We start from the raw sequence: 19460 nt of genomic DNA, 5'->3' as shown, positions 1-19460 counted from the left end.
TTACACAATCATCTTAAAAATAATATTTCCTATTACTTTTATTCTTGCATTGAACGTACAAAAAACACAATTACTTACCATACTTGAAGAGGTTGTCCGCAATGTCACAACTTGACGAAGAAACAAATCTGCCTTGGAAAACCACACAAGTTGCGGCTTATAAACATCCTCCAAACCAGCTCCAGATTTCTTTGACGCTCGAATTTTCCCCACTTCTTGGCTGTATGTGGATCGAAGAGCCTTTATCTTGATTTTTATATCCTGCTCTGTTGCTGCGACTGGCGTATTTTCTACCATGTATTTGATGGCTTTTTCCCTTGCCCCACGATTTTTGTAGCTTTCACTTTGCGTATTCCACAAACATTCCTGCGATTCATACAATTCTAACAATGTAATAATATCTTTACCGCTCCACTTTGCCATATTTCTAGCTTGACAGTACACTGGGCAGTGCTCCAGGACGTGTTTACACGAAGCCAGTTGTTGCGATTCCGGGAATTTTGCGTTCCAGTGGGTCATCCGCATGCCAGTAGCTGACTCGTCGAGTCAGCTACTGGAACACATTTTTACTGGCGCCAGTACTGGCGCCAGTTACTGGTGGTGGCCGTCTACACGTTTCCAGTTTCTTTCCAGTCCACTGGATCCAGCTACTGTTGCCAGCTACTGGCCTCGTGTAAATGAGCCTTTATTCGCGTCAAGAAATATAGTTGAAAAAACAAATAAAAATTTTAAAAAATTCTAGGGAAGCATCAGCGAGCCTGACCCTAATCACACCCGTTGATTATGCAAAAAAAAAAAAAACGTACCATGTACACTTACGAATGCATTAGAATCTTCGCTACTTTGGAAGTGTCGGTGTTTGAAAAATCGAGTATAATACGAAGCGTGCTGGTTGGTTCGAAGGCTTTTTCGGCCATCTGAGAGTCCTTGAGGCAGTCCCTGACCTACATCAACAACTTTCCCAGTGTCGCACATGGATGCGCATTCGGCGGGTTTGTGCCGCCCCCCCCCCCCCCCCCCCCCTCGGCGGAACCCCTCGTACTACATTATTTTTCTTTCAAATATTTGTTGACCCAACCAACGGGAACCCGTTGTTGCTGACACGGTCGAGAGAGCTCGCACATTGCGTTAGCTGAAATAAAAATTCGTCGCGTTTCCCAACCACTACGCCTGTCCTTGCAGTTAACCCTACGCAGTCGGAATTTCGAAACGCCAGTGCGTGCTATTGTGCGAGAAAACTTTAAATTTAATATATTTTTTGGAAAAAAATAACCAAATTCAGTGAATGCTGATTACGGGGACTTCCTAAACCTGATCCACGTTAGTAATATTTGTGAAGTTCCATTTGTGTACTTATAGCGTTTTCTAGTGATTTCACAGATAGTTACAGTTTATTTCATTTATGATCTGCTCCTGTCTTGGACAGAATATGTGTTTTAAAAAAGATGTAGGTATAAGCTAAGTCTGTTTTCGTCAATGTGGGCATTCATAAAATTATGTTTATTCTGTGATAACGCTGTTTCCTATTTACCTCCTTTAATTTTTTTTGTATAAAGAGTTCTTGAATTTTATTTCTTGAATGATGTCAGCCATTTTGTTCGGCCCTTAAAATATTTGCAAGGAGCCGATCCAGCCTTTCGTGAAATTACGAATCGCTCGCGTCCTTACACGTATATGCATCCTTACGGCTTTTAAGGGCCCCGCCTACCTGGGAACACGTAAGGTGTGCAGAGCTTCAGAAAAAAAGACACGCGATTTAAAAACTGCTCCAGGTATCTATTTATGAAAACCATTTTAAGAAATAGCTGAGGGTGAATAAGTGAAGTTCTTTTCCAGGGTTCGTTCATAAACTCTATTATTTTGAAGATATAAAATGTCTAAAACGTGTGTTTTCAAAATAATTTTCAGGCATGAAGCATCCGATACAGATTCTTGAAAAAAAAAACTCACGTGACTTCATCTCTCTACCATATAATGTTACACAAAAAACGAAACTATTACTATGGCAACGCAACAGATTTTTGCAGGATGTTTTACGAGTTGTTATCGCCACTCACGGAGTTTATTCCTTACGTAATTTGGAGCAAAATATGTCATACGAATGTATGTTATGTCCTAAACAAAGTAATTAAACCAAGGGTAAATTCCTTACAATGACCGACTTATTGCGTATGTGGAGAGACGAAAGGACGTTGCTTACCAAAAGACTGCACAAACACACATCATGCATGCCGCTGCGGTAATCTCACACAGCCGAGAGCAGTCACGTAGAGCGATACTTGAGTGTGTCGACAAGTGTGTGGAAGTGGACGGAAAACATTCTTGAACATCCTTTGCAAGATTGCTACTCGCATTTGTGATGCTCAGCTGCAAACAACGGCGGTCTGATAATACGTCGATGTATAGGATGGGGCAAAAGGTGTGTTTCAATTTTGAAGTACTATTTAAAAAAAAAAAATTGGTTGCCTGTAAAGTGGGTTTACGGACGATAGTTTAACGTGACAAAGTCATAACAAAACATTGATGAAATGATTGTATACTTTTATGAATACAATTGAATCATTTTTATTGAATTATCACTATTTTGTATGGATACAAAGAAGGAGTGAAATTAAATCTACAATTTAATTGATAAATTTACTTTTATTTGCACTCATAATTTCAAATATGTTTATTACTTTAACGAAGAGATTATTTCAACTATAACTTTTATACATGTTTGCTATTTAACTTCTTCCAATCTGTGTTATTCTGTTAAGGATAGGACGATGATAGGAAAAGTAGGAAACGAATGGGAGTGTTTCAAGTTTAATGTGCCTCGAAAAAGTCAAATTGATGGTTGTTACAATCGAGTGGAAGAGAGATAGATGCGGCGCAAGCGTACAATGAGCGTAACGGGACATAGCGCAACGGGACAATGTGCGCAACGGGACACTTTTTCGTGCGTACAGCCGGCGTTCATCGATTTATTAGACGTTGTCACTTCAAAAATAATAAGTAATAATAACGGAGCAACTTAGGGGAAAGGTGGCTAAGAGGACGCATCGTCTAAGAGTACGCAGTGTCGTTACAGTTAAGTTGGCAACATGTGGCGAAAAACTAGTGTCGGCCAGCCATTGTGTTCTTAACTGTTGTTCCAGTCGTAGTTTGACGGAAAGTGTAGTGCGTGATTTGTAGAGTGTACAGGTAAGAACATATGTTCTGCTTGTTTACTGTAATATTTATATCTTATAAAATAAGTAATGTAATAATGCTGGTAAGGTGGATGTGCATTGTCAAGTAGTGTAAGAATTGATGAATGTCTTCCTGTAGTAGCCCCCGAGTATGTTTCCCGTAAAGTAGCATCTGATGCCATCTGTCGGATTTTAAAGGAAACATTACAAAGTCGGGCAAGAGTACTCACGGTGATATCGGCTAAGAGTTCGCGCGTACTCTTGCCTGCACTGTTTGCGTACTCTTACCCGATCCATTATTCCAGCAGTGTTCATCATAGTATATAAATATAAACAGAGGGAAGAGGATTAAATAAATGAATTATCTGTTTATGTTCGTTTTTTATACATGTAAACACTAAAGGTATGTATTTTATGTGTGCAGAAATGGGTAGACGGAAACGAACCACGAACAGGAAGCTCTTCACTGCTGAAGACATTAAGATAGCCCTAAGTCTGAGGGAGGAAGGATTAAGCATACGCCATATTGGACTTCGATTAGGCAAGAATGAAGCCACTGTGCGAAAGAGGCTGAGATCTGTAAGTATTATTCTATAAAACGTTAAGTTAATATAACACTACTCTTCTATACATTTGGCTAATAATACCGAATGTTCTTATATTTTTATAGGGGAAAATTCCTACATCCTTGGGGCGTTTCCACAAAGTGTTCAGCGATGAACAAGAACAGGAAATTGAAGACCTCATCAAAGACTTCGACTGCAAATTTTACGGTATTACTAGGAAACAATTAATGGTGTTAGTGTATAAGTTTGCTGACGCAAATAACATTGCACATCCCTTTAACAAAGATAAGCGAATGGCTGGCAAGGACTGGGTAGTAGACTTTGTTAAAAGGCGTCATCTTTCCTTGAGAGCACCTGAGCAGTGTAGTCTTGGTCGAGTAATGGGTTTAATGAAGTGCAGTGTGGCAGGTTTTTTGAGAACCTAAGGGTATGTTATGAAAACTTCAACTTTCCTCCCCACCGCATAACAAATATGGATGAAACGGGCATTTATACGGTGCCAAACACCACTCCCAAAGTTTACACAACAACAGGTAAACGGGCTGTATGCAAAGTGTCCTCTGGAGAAAGAGGTGACAATGTTACAGCTGTCTGTTGTGTTAGTGCTACAGGTTTTCCTGTTCCTCCAGCATTAATTTTTCCAAGGAAAAGAATGCACGATGCACTATACAAAGACGCACCTCAAGGAACCCTTCCTCTAATATCGGATTCTGGATTTATGAACTCAGAACTGTTTGTACAATGGCTAAATCACTATCAGAAACACGTGAAAGCATCAGCTGACGACCCGGCGTTGTTGATACTCGACAATCACCGCTCTCACTGTAGCCTGGATGCAATTCTGTTTTGCAGGGAACATAACATTACATTGTTAACTCTTCCTCCTCATTCCAGCCATATGCTTCAGCCATTGGACAAAGTATTCTTTGGGCCATTAAAATGTGCTTATGCTAGAGATGTGGAGGCATGGATGACAACACCAGGGAACCAGGGAACCATGCATCTGCTGTTCAGCTTAAACACGTAGCAGGTTTATTTCGAAGTGCTTATGGTAGAACGGCCACTGTAGAAAAAGCAATAAAATCCTTTGAATGTACTGGTATATACCCTTTCAACGCAAATGTATTTTCTGCTGACGATTTCGCACCCTCTCTGGTTACTCTCCGCGAGATACATGACTGTGATATTAGGCCGGATTTTCATGCAGCTAGCTGTGAAGAAGTAGATGACACTTCTCATATCCCATTATGCCAGCTTTCAGAAGCTAACAAAGAGGCTATGATAAACTTACATGACCAACCAAGTACCTCGACAGGTAATCAATCTCAGCTGTTCCACACACCAATATCCGAGGTACAACCGTCTCCAAAGGACAATTCGGCAGGTAAACGAAAAAGACGAGCACAAAAATCAGAAATACTGACGTCAACACCAGTGAAGAATAATATGGAACTGAAAAAGCGAGAGAGTGAAGAAAAGGAAAGAATGAAAAATGCAAGAAAAAGAAAACTGGATGAGAAGAGGAAGGGAATTGTTGTGGCAGCAAAACTAAGATCGGATAATGTGCTAGAAGATAATCAAGGGGGGAAATATGAATGCCCAGGCTGTTGATGTGATTTTGATGACGACTGGGTACAGTGTAATAGCTGTAGTGCATGGTGGCATGAGGCATGTTCCGACTACGAAGGCAGTGGACCATATGTATGCGATCATTGTTGATGATGATTTTCGCGGACTCTTGCCCGACAAAGTTCGTACTCTTTCCCTCCATGTCGTCAAAGAGTACGCAGAGTGCACTTTTACACTGAACAACTTGTACTGTCTTTGTAAGCAATTATGAAACATATTTGTACATATTTTTGTGAAACTGAACCATTATAGTAACTGTATGCTTATTATGTTTACTGTTTTGAATTAAACATGTCAAGATATTTTCGTGTTTCCTTAAAGTGCGTACTCTTAGCCACCTTTCCCTTACTAAATGAGGTTTATTTTATTGAAATAAGTATTTATCCCCCTTTTTTTTATTGAGTTCCTAATATCACATAATGAAGATGGGCTCCCATGCCGACTGACTTGAATAAGTAACTTAACGTTTTTTCAACGTTGGCATTTCATTTTTCTGAACAGCAAAATCGTTCTTGTATCCGGAGTTACAACACCAGTGCAAGACAAGTGTATCTTACGTTGCATCAACTATGCGTGCTTTTTTCACCACCTTCATGGCGCAGTTAGCCAGGCTTCAGGAAATGAACACCAAATCATGCTCAGATGTGTGTTAGGAATTGTTCTTTTCTAGTTAACAGATGGTCCCTAAATAACCAGCTGTCAAAAAGCAGCATGTAAATAATATATTTTTTTCCATACTTGTTGGGCAGGTAGAATCATCTAATTTTTCACACTTATGGCAGTTAGATGTGCTAATATTATTTCCAAATATAAATGCTCCAGCGTCTTATTAGTTAAGTAAATTAATTTAATTTAATCAACCATGAAAATATATAATTATATATGCAGCCACACATGGGACTCACTAACGCACTCGCTCACTTATCCATACAAATTCACAAATTCGAACCCACTTCCAGATGTGCTGGAGACTTGGAAATTTCCAGGTAGTTCTTGATCCATAACTGACGGGAAAATTAATATATATATATATATATATATATATATATATATATATATATATATATATATACTAGATAATGCCCGGCATGCGTTGCAATGCCTCAATCAATTCTTTTTTGTAATTTTTTAAACGTATACTAAGCATCTCTCTTTATCTCTCTAATTCTCTATCTCTCTATGTATATCTCTATAACTCTCTCTATCTTTCTATTTATATCTCTATCTCTCTATATATCTTTCTACATATATATCTCTATATATCTTTCTAGCGGACCCGACAGACATTGTCCTGCCCAAATGTACTTTTTGTGAGATATGGATATGGCGGTATTTCTACGCTGGACATTTTGTATCTTCTCATTATACATACCCCTCCTCTTGGGCACGCCACTGCCGTTACCAAAAACCTTTCCCATGTTTACGCAGAAGGCAACAACAATGCAAAAGCCCGTTGCCATGGAGGCTAATTATCAACAATGCTTAGTTTTTTTGCTTTTAAAGCGTGTTTTTTTATTTTTTTCTTAACTCAGAATCGAGATAAAATATCCAATTGTGAATCTAAACCATCCTCGAATCCCCGTGAACTCACACAAAAAATTTCATCAAAATCGGTCCAGCCGTCTAGGAGTTCAGTGACATACACACGCACACAAGAAATATATATATAAAGATATATATATATATAGGTATATATATATATAGGTATATATATATACACGACTATTTTAGGGGAACTGGGTTCGTAAGGGATAGCCTAATGAAGTTTTATTCCAGTTTTATTAATTACTAATATTTACATTACTAATAAATAATTGTACTTTATGTCCGATCACCAATCACTGGCACTTAAAAAAATTGCTTATTCTCAAGTCTCTCAATGTCTTGTCAAGTTCCACAGTTCGCACTCCTCGCTGGAACTAGGCTCAACAGTGGTTCACCCCTCACCTCGCGCCTGTCCACACACAGTCTCGCGCCACTCTCGAGGGTGTCTCTCACCCTCTTCGCCGATGTCGCACTTCCCTTCACTCGCGGAACTCTCCGAACTCTCGGAACTCGCTCGAAACTCGTCGCGGGACTCGTTGCGGGAATCCCGCGGAGGCCGGCGTCGCTGCTTAAGTACCTGTGGCGCCCTTCTCGAACAGACGCTCGAACCGACGAGAGCGGCTGTGACGTGTCGCGTCATCCCGGGTCGACCCGACGTCCGAAACATCGAAAGTGGCGACGCATATTCACGCCACTCCGCGCGGAGGCCTCTGTAAGCCCGGGAATCCCCACGCCACTAAAGGTGATAATAGCCCGAGGCGAGACAATGCGCGGGGAGTGTGGGGAGAGGGGGAGGGGGTAGTGAGGACCCTTGTAATCCGGCCAGGCACGCGTGGCATGCCTTTCATTATAAATATTTACATTATTACTTAATAAATAATTAAACTATTTGAATCAGAATAAAATGCAGAATTTTTAATGATTTTCAATAATAATTAAAATTTATCACGATAATATTACTAACTTAAATAGTTATACATGTGTTTGTATTAATAGTGAGCACTGAGTATTTTTTATTTATTTTTTTTATTTTGATTCAATTTATACTTTACCAACAGTATTTATAATATCTCTCCAGTCCTTTTATTATTATTTTATTGCTTTTCATTATTTGCATGAAAAATTAAAAAAAAAGTCAGTGATCTACTACGCCGAGTAAGTATAACTTCTAACGTGCGTACATAAGTTATGCATCAATTTTTTTTTTTAATCTTCTTGTCCTTTCTGTTAGTTAAGGGCTATTTATGTCAATTTTACACTATCATTATATCTTGCATTTGTTGTTCTGTCAATAATATTTCAGCAGATATTTCCTGAGTGTTTAGTACTCGCGCAGGAAGTGTTCGTAATTGTTATCATTTGTGTAATTTTTTACAGCATTTGTATCACATTTCGTATTGTGTTAAAGTGACTGGAATAGTCTTTAACGAATAGTACTGATGAGGGGAGGGAAAAAAAAAAACCTGGCGTGTGAGTCCTTCCTTCAGCGTATTACGACTTTTCAGTTCGCGCAGAGGTGGTTTAAGTAGGTGGACGGTTTGAAATCGTCGGCTTCCGAAGAAGGACGCATCATCATCTCACATCGCGCCCGAGTTTCAAGCTTTGAGCCGAAGCGATCGTCAGAGACGTCTCCTATATCTTAATATATATAAATCTCGTGTCTATATATATAAATAAATATATATAAATCTGTTTGTCCTCAATGGACTCCTAAACCACTTAACCGATTTCGATGAAAATTGGCATTTATGTGTAATTTTTTCCAACTTGAGAGATAGGATAGTTTTTATTTCGATTAATGGTCTTAATCTGATAATTTTAGAGTTTTCTAATGTGATGTATGTATGAGTTGGCAGAAAATCACCACGGCAACGGCTGTAGCATTGTTGATGCTTCATTCGTCTCCGTGGCAACGACTTTTCATTGTTAGTGTAGTCCTCATCACTCATTAAATACAGACCACCAATTTTTAGATATATACAGGTAAATAACTATACACTGGTAGAACAAAGTCGGTTGGGATTTGAAAGTGATATAAATTATTCAAATTAAGAAGACAATTACTAACTACATCTGATTTCTAAAAAGGTCCAGTGAACTCTTTACCAAGTCAACCGATTTCGATGAAAATTGGCATTTATGTGTAATTGTTTCCAACTTGAGAGATAGGGTAGTTTTTATTTCGATTAATAGTCTTAATAATTTATAATTAATAATAAACTGATTATCAATGTTGATTGGTGTTTAAGCCCGGGAAACAGTGGGCACTTCGTCTCCATGACAACGTTGCATGCTCGAGAGTCGGGAAACCATCGGTGCTATTCGTTTTTTCTTCGGTACATTACAAAGCATTGTATTAAGTTTTTGTCAAAATAATTAATTTTCATTTTATTTCATTTATTATAACTGTAAATAGGAGATTTGGTCTCATTTTCCCCCCCATAAATACAACCGTGCGAAGCCGGGTGGGGCAGCTAGTATACTTATATATATACTTAACCGTTTCAACTGCGTGCGCCTTGCACTCGGGGTACTCGAGGCATGGAGACAAGGTGGCAGTTTGCGAGCTCGTGACTGCGGTACCCACTGGAGACGTGTAGCGAATATCATTATACGGTATGTTAATCATCGCTAACTTGAGTACGTAGTGCAGGACAAACGTCTTCTTGTGACCTGGGTTCCGTATTTCGACGGGAACGCGTGGCTTGGAAGAACTTCTCTGAAAACTTTATTCATAAAAATATGCAATTTGCGAGGGGGGAAAAAAAAAACAATTTTCAACATGGCGTGTAAAATCGAGGTTTATGAATAAATTAGTAAATGTATTTGTCCCAATTAGAACTGTATGGTAAAATATGTATGCATTCAATAGCTGCGGGAACACACAAAATGAACTTGTAATGAGTGGCCATTGTTATGTACATTTCTCTCCTGAATTGTAAATTATTATAAACATAAAAATTGGAATACGCTTAGGTCTAAATGTCTGGAAATGTTTTGACGTGAATACGTCTGTAAAATTGCTTCCATAGTGTGAGGCAATTGTCGGTAAAGTCGGTTTACGGACGATAATCGTACGTGATAAAATCATAAGAAAACATTGATGAAAAATTGCATACTTTTTAATTTTTCAAATATTATTTACAGTTTTTGCAAATTTAATTTAAATAATTTGTTTAAATATAATCACGAAAAATTAGTTAAAAAGCCCGCCTTAACATGTTTGATATTATAGAAGCTTTTCTCGCACGGTGGTTGGCCGGTTCTTGCACGCTCGGATCAGGCGGAACGTGACAATGAGTCATGCTTTTTCGTGCGTGCAGCCGGCGTTCATCGATTTATAAGACGTTATCACGACAAAAAACGAATGATAACAAAATTGGGGGATACAGTTTGGTGTTGAAGCTACATATCTATCATCTCCATCCAAAATTTAATTACACCAGTGGATAGCTAAAGGATCAAAGAATTCGTCACGCTAAGTGAGGACTCTGAAGCATTGCGTGCGGTGGAGGGGGAAGTGCCGCCATTTTGAGGTCATTTTGCTGCGTTTTGGGATTTCCATTTAGTGTAACTTTTGACTAGGAGAATTTACGACGTTCTTTTGGATTTCAATCATCAGCTCTCGTCAAAATCTATCGATTGCATGTATAAAACATTAGTGTAAAATAGTTACAGTGAATGTATATGGTGTTAAAATAAACAAATGGTATATTTTATATTTTGTATAGAAAATATTACCTGTTACGTACACGTGTTCACGTACAACACACGGCCGTGTCCGTGACACGGCCACATTCCATTTTTTTTTCTCCCCTAACATAACTAAAACTAATCGTATTTTGTAGGATGTCGGGATAAGGGAGGGATAGGCGCGTCTCAGGACGAAGCATACATGCCTAGTCATGCCGGGAGAGGCCCGCATGTATCGTGTGCTTGTACGGGGATTGGCCAGCTATGGCAGCGATGGGGAGCCATGACTACCTCCCCTATATTAGATCTAGCTTCGAACTATCTCTAGTTGAGCCCAGGTAAATCCCGCAAAAAAACACAGGGAAAAACCATGCGGGGTGCGATGGGCATGCGTTGGAGTATACAAAAACATACAGATGTTGGTTCTGATGAATAGTTGGCCAGGGCAGAAACGAGTCTTATCGTGAGAAGGGCAGCTCTACGGAGTCCAATAAATGCCGACTCGGCACGGCCCGGTTACACATCAACTGTTCTAATAAATATAGTTTAAAAAACTAAAGAAACATGCTTTTAAAGATTATCAAACTAAAAAGTTAAAAATAATTTTAAAATTTAATTTATGACAATAGTATATAAGCAATACTGGTATAAATGAGAAAAAAAACTTGAGGCGCTTTGTGCCATATTTTTTGTATATTAAGCGCCCCATGCTTTTTTCTCATTTATACTAGTATTGCTTATATACTATTGTCATAAATTAAATTTTAAAATTATTTTTAACTTTTTAGTTTGATAATCTTTAAAAGCATGTTTCTTTAGTTTTTTAACTATATTTATTTTTAACTTTTTAGTTTGATATTCTTTAAAAGCATGTTTTTTTAGTTTTTTAAACTATATTTATGTATAATTATCATAGGGAAATGAGTTACCGACACTACCTATTACCATCTGAGATAACTATTTGGAGTTGCAACGTCACAAAGAAATGGTAAAGTCTCTCCGAATCATTTACAGTTAGATGTATGGATATAATCTTAGAATTTACCACAAAAAAAAAAAAACATTTGTTTTTTCCGGCGTGGCCGGGAGTAGAACCCACGATCGCTGAATACGAAAGCTGACGTCTCAGAAGTTGCCTTAGACCGCTCGGCTAACGAACGTGATGAAATTGGTGGGACATTTTACACTGATGAGCCACTCACTCTTATTCGAAAGAGTTACAGACGGACAGACAAACATACAGGTGAAGCTAATATAAAGCATGTAAAAACATTGACCATGGTGCGTGTTTCGACACATCGCTCAGTAGGTAGGTTTGGTATGTTCTGGGACAGGGGATGGGGGCGCGGGATTCAGGGGATTCGAGGCGGCCATCTTGGATTACGCCACTTCCGGCGGCCATATTGAATAACGTCACTTCCGGCGGCCATCTTGGATTAGAATTTGACCTTTGACCCCGGCGGTTATCTTTGATTCCGCCATTTTGTTTTCTAGAAAATTCCGCCATTTTGTTTTCTAGAATATTCCACCGAATTATGACGTCACGTCCACCATCTTGAATATCCTCAAATATTAACTTAGAAAATCGGGAAAAAATTTATAAAAAATATTAATACAATTTTAATTCAAAAATTTGATGACTTTGACAAACATTTTGATAAAAATAATAACTTGTGAACTCAACTTTGTTGAAGCAATGTTAGAGTTCAAACACAAGTAATAATTTTATCAAATTGTTTGTTATAATTTTTTTATTTTATAATTCTTTGTGTAAGTTGTAGGTATTTTCCTTTAAGTATTAATGCTTTACAATAAAAAATAATATTTTTATTGCAAGCACTGCGGGGTCGACATGTTCTAAACGGATATGGCACTCGGAAAAGAAAAAAAATTGCCGTGCCGAAGGGGGTTCGTCATCCTCCTCGGCTGAGCCACACTGGCGCGTATTTCCTTCCCCCTTACTTCCCCTACCGTTCATCTTTTATGCTTCCCACAGCTCGCAAGACGTCTGGCCCGCACTATACGTAACACCTCTTCGACTTGTCGTAATTACGAAAGAAATCTCGTTAAAAAAAAAAAAAAGGGACGGGGATGCATAGTTAAAAAAAAAAAAAAGGAGCCTTGGACAGCCTACTTACCTTGAGGAAGAAAACTTTCTCCCAAACTCATCAAACCCCTCAAGACTTCTCATTTTAAACATGTAGCGGTTGCTCTCGCGGTTGCGTGCGGTGTATTTTGGGTAAAGGGCGTAGGGAAATTGACCCAGGGGGGGGGGGGAAGGGGGAGGGGGGGTAAGAAACCATGCACGTGCCGGCGATAACGTCTCTCACAGGTTTCAATTAAAATGCTAAGCAGGGTGTCTCGCGACTCGGCGGGGAACAATTGTTACGAACGTTTCCTTAACGGCGTGCGTTTCGTTTCAGCTCACCAGTCTATGTTTATGTTAAAAACAAACTTTAAGACCTTTTTTTTCAGTGACTTTACTTTCACAACAGACACACACACACACAGTCTACAGGGAGAACACGGTTTGGGAACGTCATATGCCACGACTTGAACAGAAACCGAAGAAGAAAAAAACTTATTAGAATTTTGAAAACACATAATAAAAAATAAATAAATAGCCATAGAAATAAGATGAACTAGATTAAATGTAAACCAAAGACGCCATATTTGATTCAGCAGGTTTTAAAAGCCTTATGATGATTCACTTTTATGTAACCAATATCGTTGCAATACGATGGCAAAATGTTTACAGAAATATACTTTATTAAGATCATAAAGGGAATAAAGGATCAACAATGAAATAGTCGTTGGTATAGAGTTTATAAGGAAAACTTTCATCGAAATTTACTTTTAAAAAGATCTTTAAGTAACAAATTTCACTCGCAAGGAATTTTAGCCTCCACGTTACACGAACTATGTACAGACAGACACCCAGTCTCCTTTTTTTTATTATAATGTATACACACATCGCATACATTTTGCATAATTAGATTCCCATGTTACATTTTTAACTTTTCAAGAGCGTAGAAGTAAGGATTATCGAATGGATTACAGAACTTAGACTCTTTATTTTTAATGTATAAGTAATAATTTTTTATTAAATTAAGCTATCAAAATTGCACAAGTAAAATGTGATCTTTTTCTTCATAAATTGAAACTATTTCATGATGTAGCCAGTATTACTGCCTTTAAAACTTAAAAGTCGTTTCACTACTGTGTAGTAAAGTGAATACTAAAACTTTTTCACGAAAAATTATTAAAAATATAATTTAGGCAGCTAATTATGCGAATTATGAAAATTCATCACTATAGCACTTTTGCATTTCACCTCAAATTTCCTTAAAGTTTACTTACTAAATGTTATCTTAAATCGATAAAAAAAAGTTTTTGTAACTGTGATTGTGAAACTTTTTACATTAAAAAATATAAAGTTTAATAAAATTTTAAAAAAATACCCGGAGAGATAATTTCTGGCTCAACAACATGTGGAAGAGAGCTGCAGAAATAAGTGTACAAGAAAATTCCTTAAGCAACAAGAAAATGAAATAAATAACTCAGCGCGTGGGACCGAGAAGTTAGGGGCCCCGCCTGTTCAAGGGCGTGTCTGTATCAGTGAGGAGGAATGGTTAAGTGCGACGCTCGCTGGTACTTCCGGCTTGGTGTCGCCTCTAAGCGCAAGGCTGGACTCGCGCGCAGTCTTCTCGTAGTGCATACGACAACTGTTGAGATTTTGAGAGGTGACCATGACGCTACGTGGAAATGAAGACGAAGGTGTAATGCAAGTCCCTTGAGGGCTTTCAAGAATCTGCACCAGATGTGTCATGCCTGAAAAATATCCCGAAAACACGCGTTTTATTTATAAAAAAAAAAATTGGTTGTCTGTAAAGTCGGTTTACGGACGATAGTTTAACGTGACAACGTCAAAACAAAACATTGATGAAATTATTGCATACTTTTATGAATAAAATTGAATCATATTTATTGAATTATCACTATTTTGTATGGATACAAAGAAGGAGTGAAATTAAATGTACAATTTGATTGAAAAATTTACTTTTATTTGCACTCATTAATTAAAATATGTTTATTACTTTAACGAAGAGATTATTTTAACTATAACTTTTATACATGTTTGCTATTTAACTTCTTCCAATCTGTGTTATTCTGTTAAGGATAGGACGATGATAAGGAAAAGTAGGAAACGAATGGGAGTGTTTCAAGTTTAATGTGCCTCGAAAAAGTCAAATCGATGGTTGTTCCAATCGAGTGGAAGAGAGATAGATGCGGTGCAAGCGTACAATGAGCGTAACGGGACATAGCGCAACGGGACAATGTGCGCAACGGGACACTTTTTCGTGCGTGCAGCCGGTGTTCATCGATTTATTAGACGTTGTCACGTCAAAAAATACTGTTGAAAAACACGAAAAATGGATGCTTCTCCCTCTTGGATATCTTGAGTGGTTTTCAAATCACGTGGTTATTCCTGAAGCTCTTCACACCGTATGTATGCCAAGGCAGGGGGAAAATAAAAGGGGGGGGGGGTCAACGTGTTTCTTTTCCGTCGAGAACGCATGGTTTCACAACCACATTCTTGCGTTACGTTTTCCCATTCCCCGCCCATGTACGTACGTGGGAGTATGTGATCGAACGAACGCATCTTCAGTTTGCTTCTTTCGGCTTTTTTTTTCAACGGGTAAATTTAACAACGGCCATAAATCGAGCAGGAACAGGAATGTCTACTTTATTTCCCCCCTCTCCTCGTGTCACACGTCACGATTCGTGACAGATGACCCAACGGCTTTCAACGACACGGCATTACGTCGACTAAGCGGCGCTCTGCGGGCGTTTCACGAATTCGAACTCCTTTAAGCCTTATTCAACAAAATATCAGTTGGAGGTTTTTATTTAATTTTCAGCAGAATTCATAAGATAAGCATAGCAGAGTTTATTAATGAGTGTACCTATTTAAGCTCATAACTAATGGCTGTGCGATTAATGTCCTGTTAAGAGAAACGCATTGTCCGTTTGTATGGGCGAATAGATTTATTCCCAAAAGAGAGTTTGTAACATTGTTAAAAATACCTTTACATAATGATTAAAAATTTTACCGATACATTTCAACACCCTTTTGATCCAAAAAAAATAAATAAAGGTTGTAGAATTTCGGTAGATTAAACATTTTCCGGAAGTTTATAGTTACATCTTAAATACTTTATTATCTGCAATGAAGCAGGTAATCAGTTCTAAATGCAAAGCTTTAGGAGGCACTTTAGATAAGTCGTATATTACAACCCTTTTTTTTTTTATGAAACTGAAGCCAAAGTTCGTCGGTCGAATTCTCACTCGCAGAATTTTCTTGTTACGTAAACAACTGTTAATTTTTGGATCTGGGTTTCTGTTGCAGAAAGCTGTTTCTTAATCTGCACCCGCTGAAGAAACCAGCGCAAAACTGACGGAGATGAATTCAACAAAAGTAAGTAAAATAAAAAAAAATATTATAGCTTAGCTTTTAAAAATATTTGCATTCGGAAGTATTTTTATGGCGTAGTATTCCAGAGATCTCATCAAATATTAAACTAAAAGACTAATTGAAAAAAAAAACATTTGTGTAACCGCAATTGCATTACACACAATTTATCTATGTTCAAAATATGTAAATTTGCTACCAATGTGACCAATGTATTAACATATAGAACCGCGCCAGTTTGATCTGTAGTAATAGTCGTATTAGAGGTATTAGTAGTAATAGTAATAGTAGTAGTAGTAGTAGTAGTAGTAGTAGTAGTAGTAGTAGTAGTAGTAGTAGTAGCATCAGCAGCAGCAGCAGTGGTGGTGACAGTAGTAAAAACGTTCATTGCCTATCTTTATTTTGGTTTCTCATCAGCTAATTCGTACATTGCCTAAAATAAGACAACTCGCTGAGATGGCCAAAGTACGACGAAAGCTAAATGCTGTAGTTTATAACAACGGTTGTGTTAATAACGCTATCCAGCTTGTAGGTCTTATGGTCGGTAACAAGACTTAAAATTTTACTTTATTTTCTGAGTAGTCTTTTTCGTGTATCATGTATCATTTACACGTATCTTTTTTTTTTTTTTTCAGTTCTCAAACGCATTACATATTGTCTGCGGCTACTGTTGCACTGTCAATAGTGTTTGTGAACAACTTCATGTGTATGTGACAGCTGAGGAAACTAGCACTACTCTCGAGAACTGTCAGTCTGAAACACGTTACGTGACGCAGATTATACAATTGAAATTTTAATATATTTGTTGTATAACATCTTACCTATCGGCATACGGCATTTGGTGGTAGTGATTTCGTGATTGTAACGGAAATCGTATGGAACGGAAATGTGTAATCACGGTGCTGCCATCTGTGGCGGGTGGCGTGAAAGCTAAAACGGAAAATTCATAGTACTGGCTGTTTAATTAATTTTTACAGGATGGGCAGTATTTTAATTAAATTCCCTGTCGAAAATCAGGTCCAAAGCAGGGGTTTAGTATTATTTTTCAAGTCTTTTGCGCCCTTATCGGAGCTGTTTCGAATGATTAAATAGTCGACGTAGCTGATCCGGCAACGAATTCTAGCGGCTGGTGCGGAAACTACTTGCGATTCGCGTCAAGAAATTTAGTTGGAGACAGAATTTACGTGTACATTTATCACGCTCGGCATTGTTTTAAATAATCCTACTTTAAATTTGGTGTATTTGCAACATGATAACACATAAATTTGCTCGTTACCAAGGTATAGATGCTACACATTATAGACGGGTACTGAAATACTCGATCACATCTTTACAACATTTTTTTGATATGAATAAAACTTAAGAGGCCGTGTCACAAATTTGCGCTCCTATCTATATCAATGTTATTTTAAAAGGCAGTTTTTCTCAAAGTCTATAAGAGGTAGGGGCCGGAAATTTTGCCTACTGAAAGTATACAATACATTTAACATAACCGCTTTTTTCAAATTTAGTTATCATATCATATATTATTTCTGTGATGAAAATAATATTATCAATATTTTGATTTGTCCAGATACATTGAAATTTTGCTTATATTTATAATTATTTAGCAAAAACTGAAAACGCCATTGAAATGTATTGCACATTACCTTCCGATCAGTGTCTTCATGATCATGATGGGTTTATAAACCTGGGTGTAATCAAGTCTTTAACAATTACATGACAACATTAATACTTAATAATTTGGAGATATGCCTTTTCTATCCTCAGCCCCTGAGCTTTTACTATCTGGTCTGGCGACGGACCTGACACTCTTCAACCACCCCAGGGGTCTCCGATTGCACATCTTATCAAAAAAAAAAAAAAGCTGTTCGTTCATTTGTTTTTGTGTTCGAGCGAAGGTTTACTTCTCCATAAGTGCCACAGACTTCACACATTTATGCCAAGGGAATATTCCGCTGATGTGACGCTATACGAATGTATTATTCGCGACCATACAACTTTTTTGTTTGTCATCGGGAAAATGACGCCGCAGTTTGATTTTTTGTGGTGATATAAAATAAATTTTCTTGCTAGGGAATGTTCATTTTGAATTGAGCATTTTTAAATGTCAGCGTAGAATATGCTTATCTGCCCATTTTGTTTCTTTCCATAATAATGAGTAAAGTTAACATTGTCATAGACATTTTATTATATTCGTTTGCCGTCCAAGTACAAATGTCACACTATATCGCACGTAATTCTATTTTTTACTAATTTGTTAGTTGTCATTTTATTTAAGTTATAAATAACAGTAATAAAAATTATTACTTAATAGTCCAGAATAGAGATTGAGTTATTATTCATTTAATAGGAGTTTAAAATATGGTACTACATACATATTTATATTATCTTGTTGTCTTCTTTGTAACTTTACTGGAAGAATGGCATTTGGTATGTATGTTAACTCACAATGAAAATACTTCAGAAGTACTCAATTAACAGTGAACAACCTAGGGCCTATACTAATTTCATTATGTTCATGAAATATAATTGATATTACTAATAATGAACTGTATGTGTTTTGCGTAGAGATATCGTACGAACTGTATGTGGTACAGACCAACATTAGCTAAGACTCTGTAAATAAGTAATTTCAGTTAATGTGTAGAGAATATTAAAAGTTAGAAATAATGATATATATATAAAACAATGCAGAGTAATCAGCATAAAAATAGAAGTTGTTTTTACGTAGCGCCTACTGGAATGTATATTTTGTGTTGAATTATGTGGTATGATTAGTATTCTCTTATTGTAAGATGTGTTTTGTTAAAATCTTATAAAACATCACTTACTGTTGAAGGATTTTCATTTTTTTTGTGATGATCTTACTTAAACAAGTTTTAATTATATTACACATGTATATTTTAAAAGCATTTTAATGTATACTTATAGAATTGTAATAGGCTTTATACGGACTCTCACGATGCATGTGAGCATCTATAATTAATAGAGACCGGAAAAATTCGCGGATTCATTCGGCGATAGGCTAGAAGTCAAATACATATACCTTTTAGATGATTTTGCTATTGGCTTACTGTTCATCTGGACGAATCTCAACCAATTATAAAACACCAACCAAAGAAGGATCGAATCACAGACAAACAAGCTGAGACGACTAACAAGTCAGCAGCAAATGAACTGCCGTTATTTGCCCGAGTGTACAGGGGAATGTGCAGTATATCCTGAAGGCCGTCGAAACCGCGAATTTTTCCGGTCCCTAATCTACATCAATATTATGGCCGTTTCACAAGATCAAATATTTATTGAATTCAATCTGTTGCATTCATTGTACATGATTTTCGATATGTACATTGAATTCAATACAAATTGAAGATGTTA

The 19460-nt window shown here is 37.3% G+C and overlaps 1 protein-coding gene across 4 annotated transcripts in view; it reads left to right on the top strand.

Moving 5' to 3' along the window:
- The window catches only part of LOC134540206 (uncharacterized), a 316176-nt gene that overhangs the window by 179382 nt on the left and 117334 nt on the right, over positions 1 to 19460 (top strand). For all 4 annotated transcript variants that reach the window (XM_063382792.1, XM_063382791.1, XM_063382789.1 and 1 more), the window contains one exon: positions 16017 to 16085. The gene's annotated coding sequence lies outside the window, so the exon portion shown is untranslated. The remainder of the gene's footprint in view (positions 1 to 16016; positions 16086 to 19460) is intronic.

The sequence above is a fragment of the Bacillus rossius genome, chromosome 16 (genome assembly GCF_032445375.1).
Source record: "Bacillus rossius redtenbacheri isolate Brsri chromosome 16, Brsri_v3, whole genome shotgun sequence".
Lineage (NCBI taxonomy): Eukaryota > Metazoa > Arthropoda > Insecta > Phasmatodea > Bacillidae > Bacillus > Bacillus rossius.
Note: the sequence above shows the minus strand (reverse complement) of the source record. Positions and strands in the feature narration are given on the sequence as shown.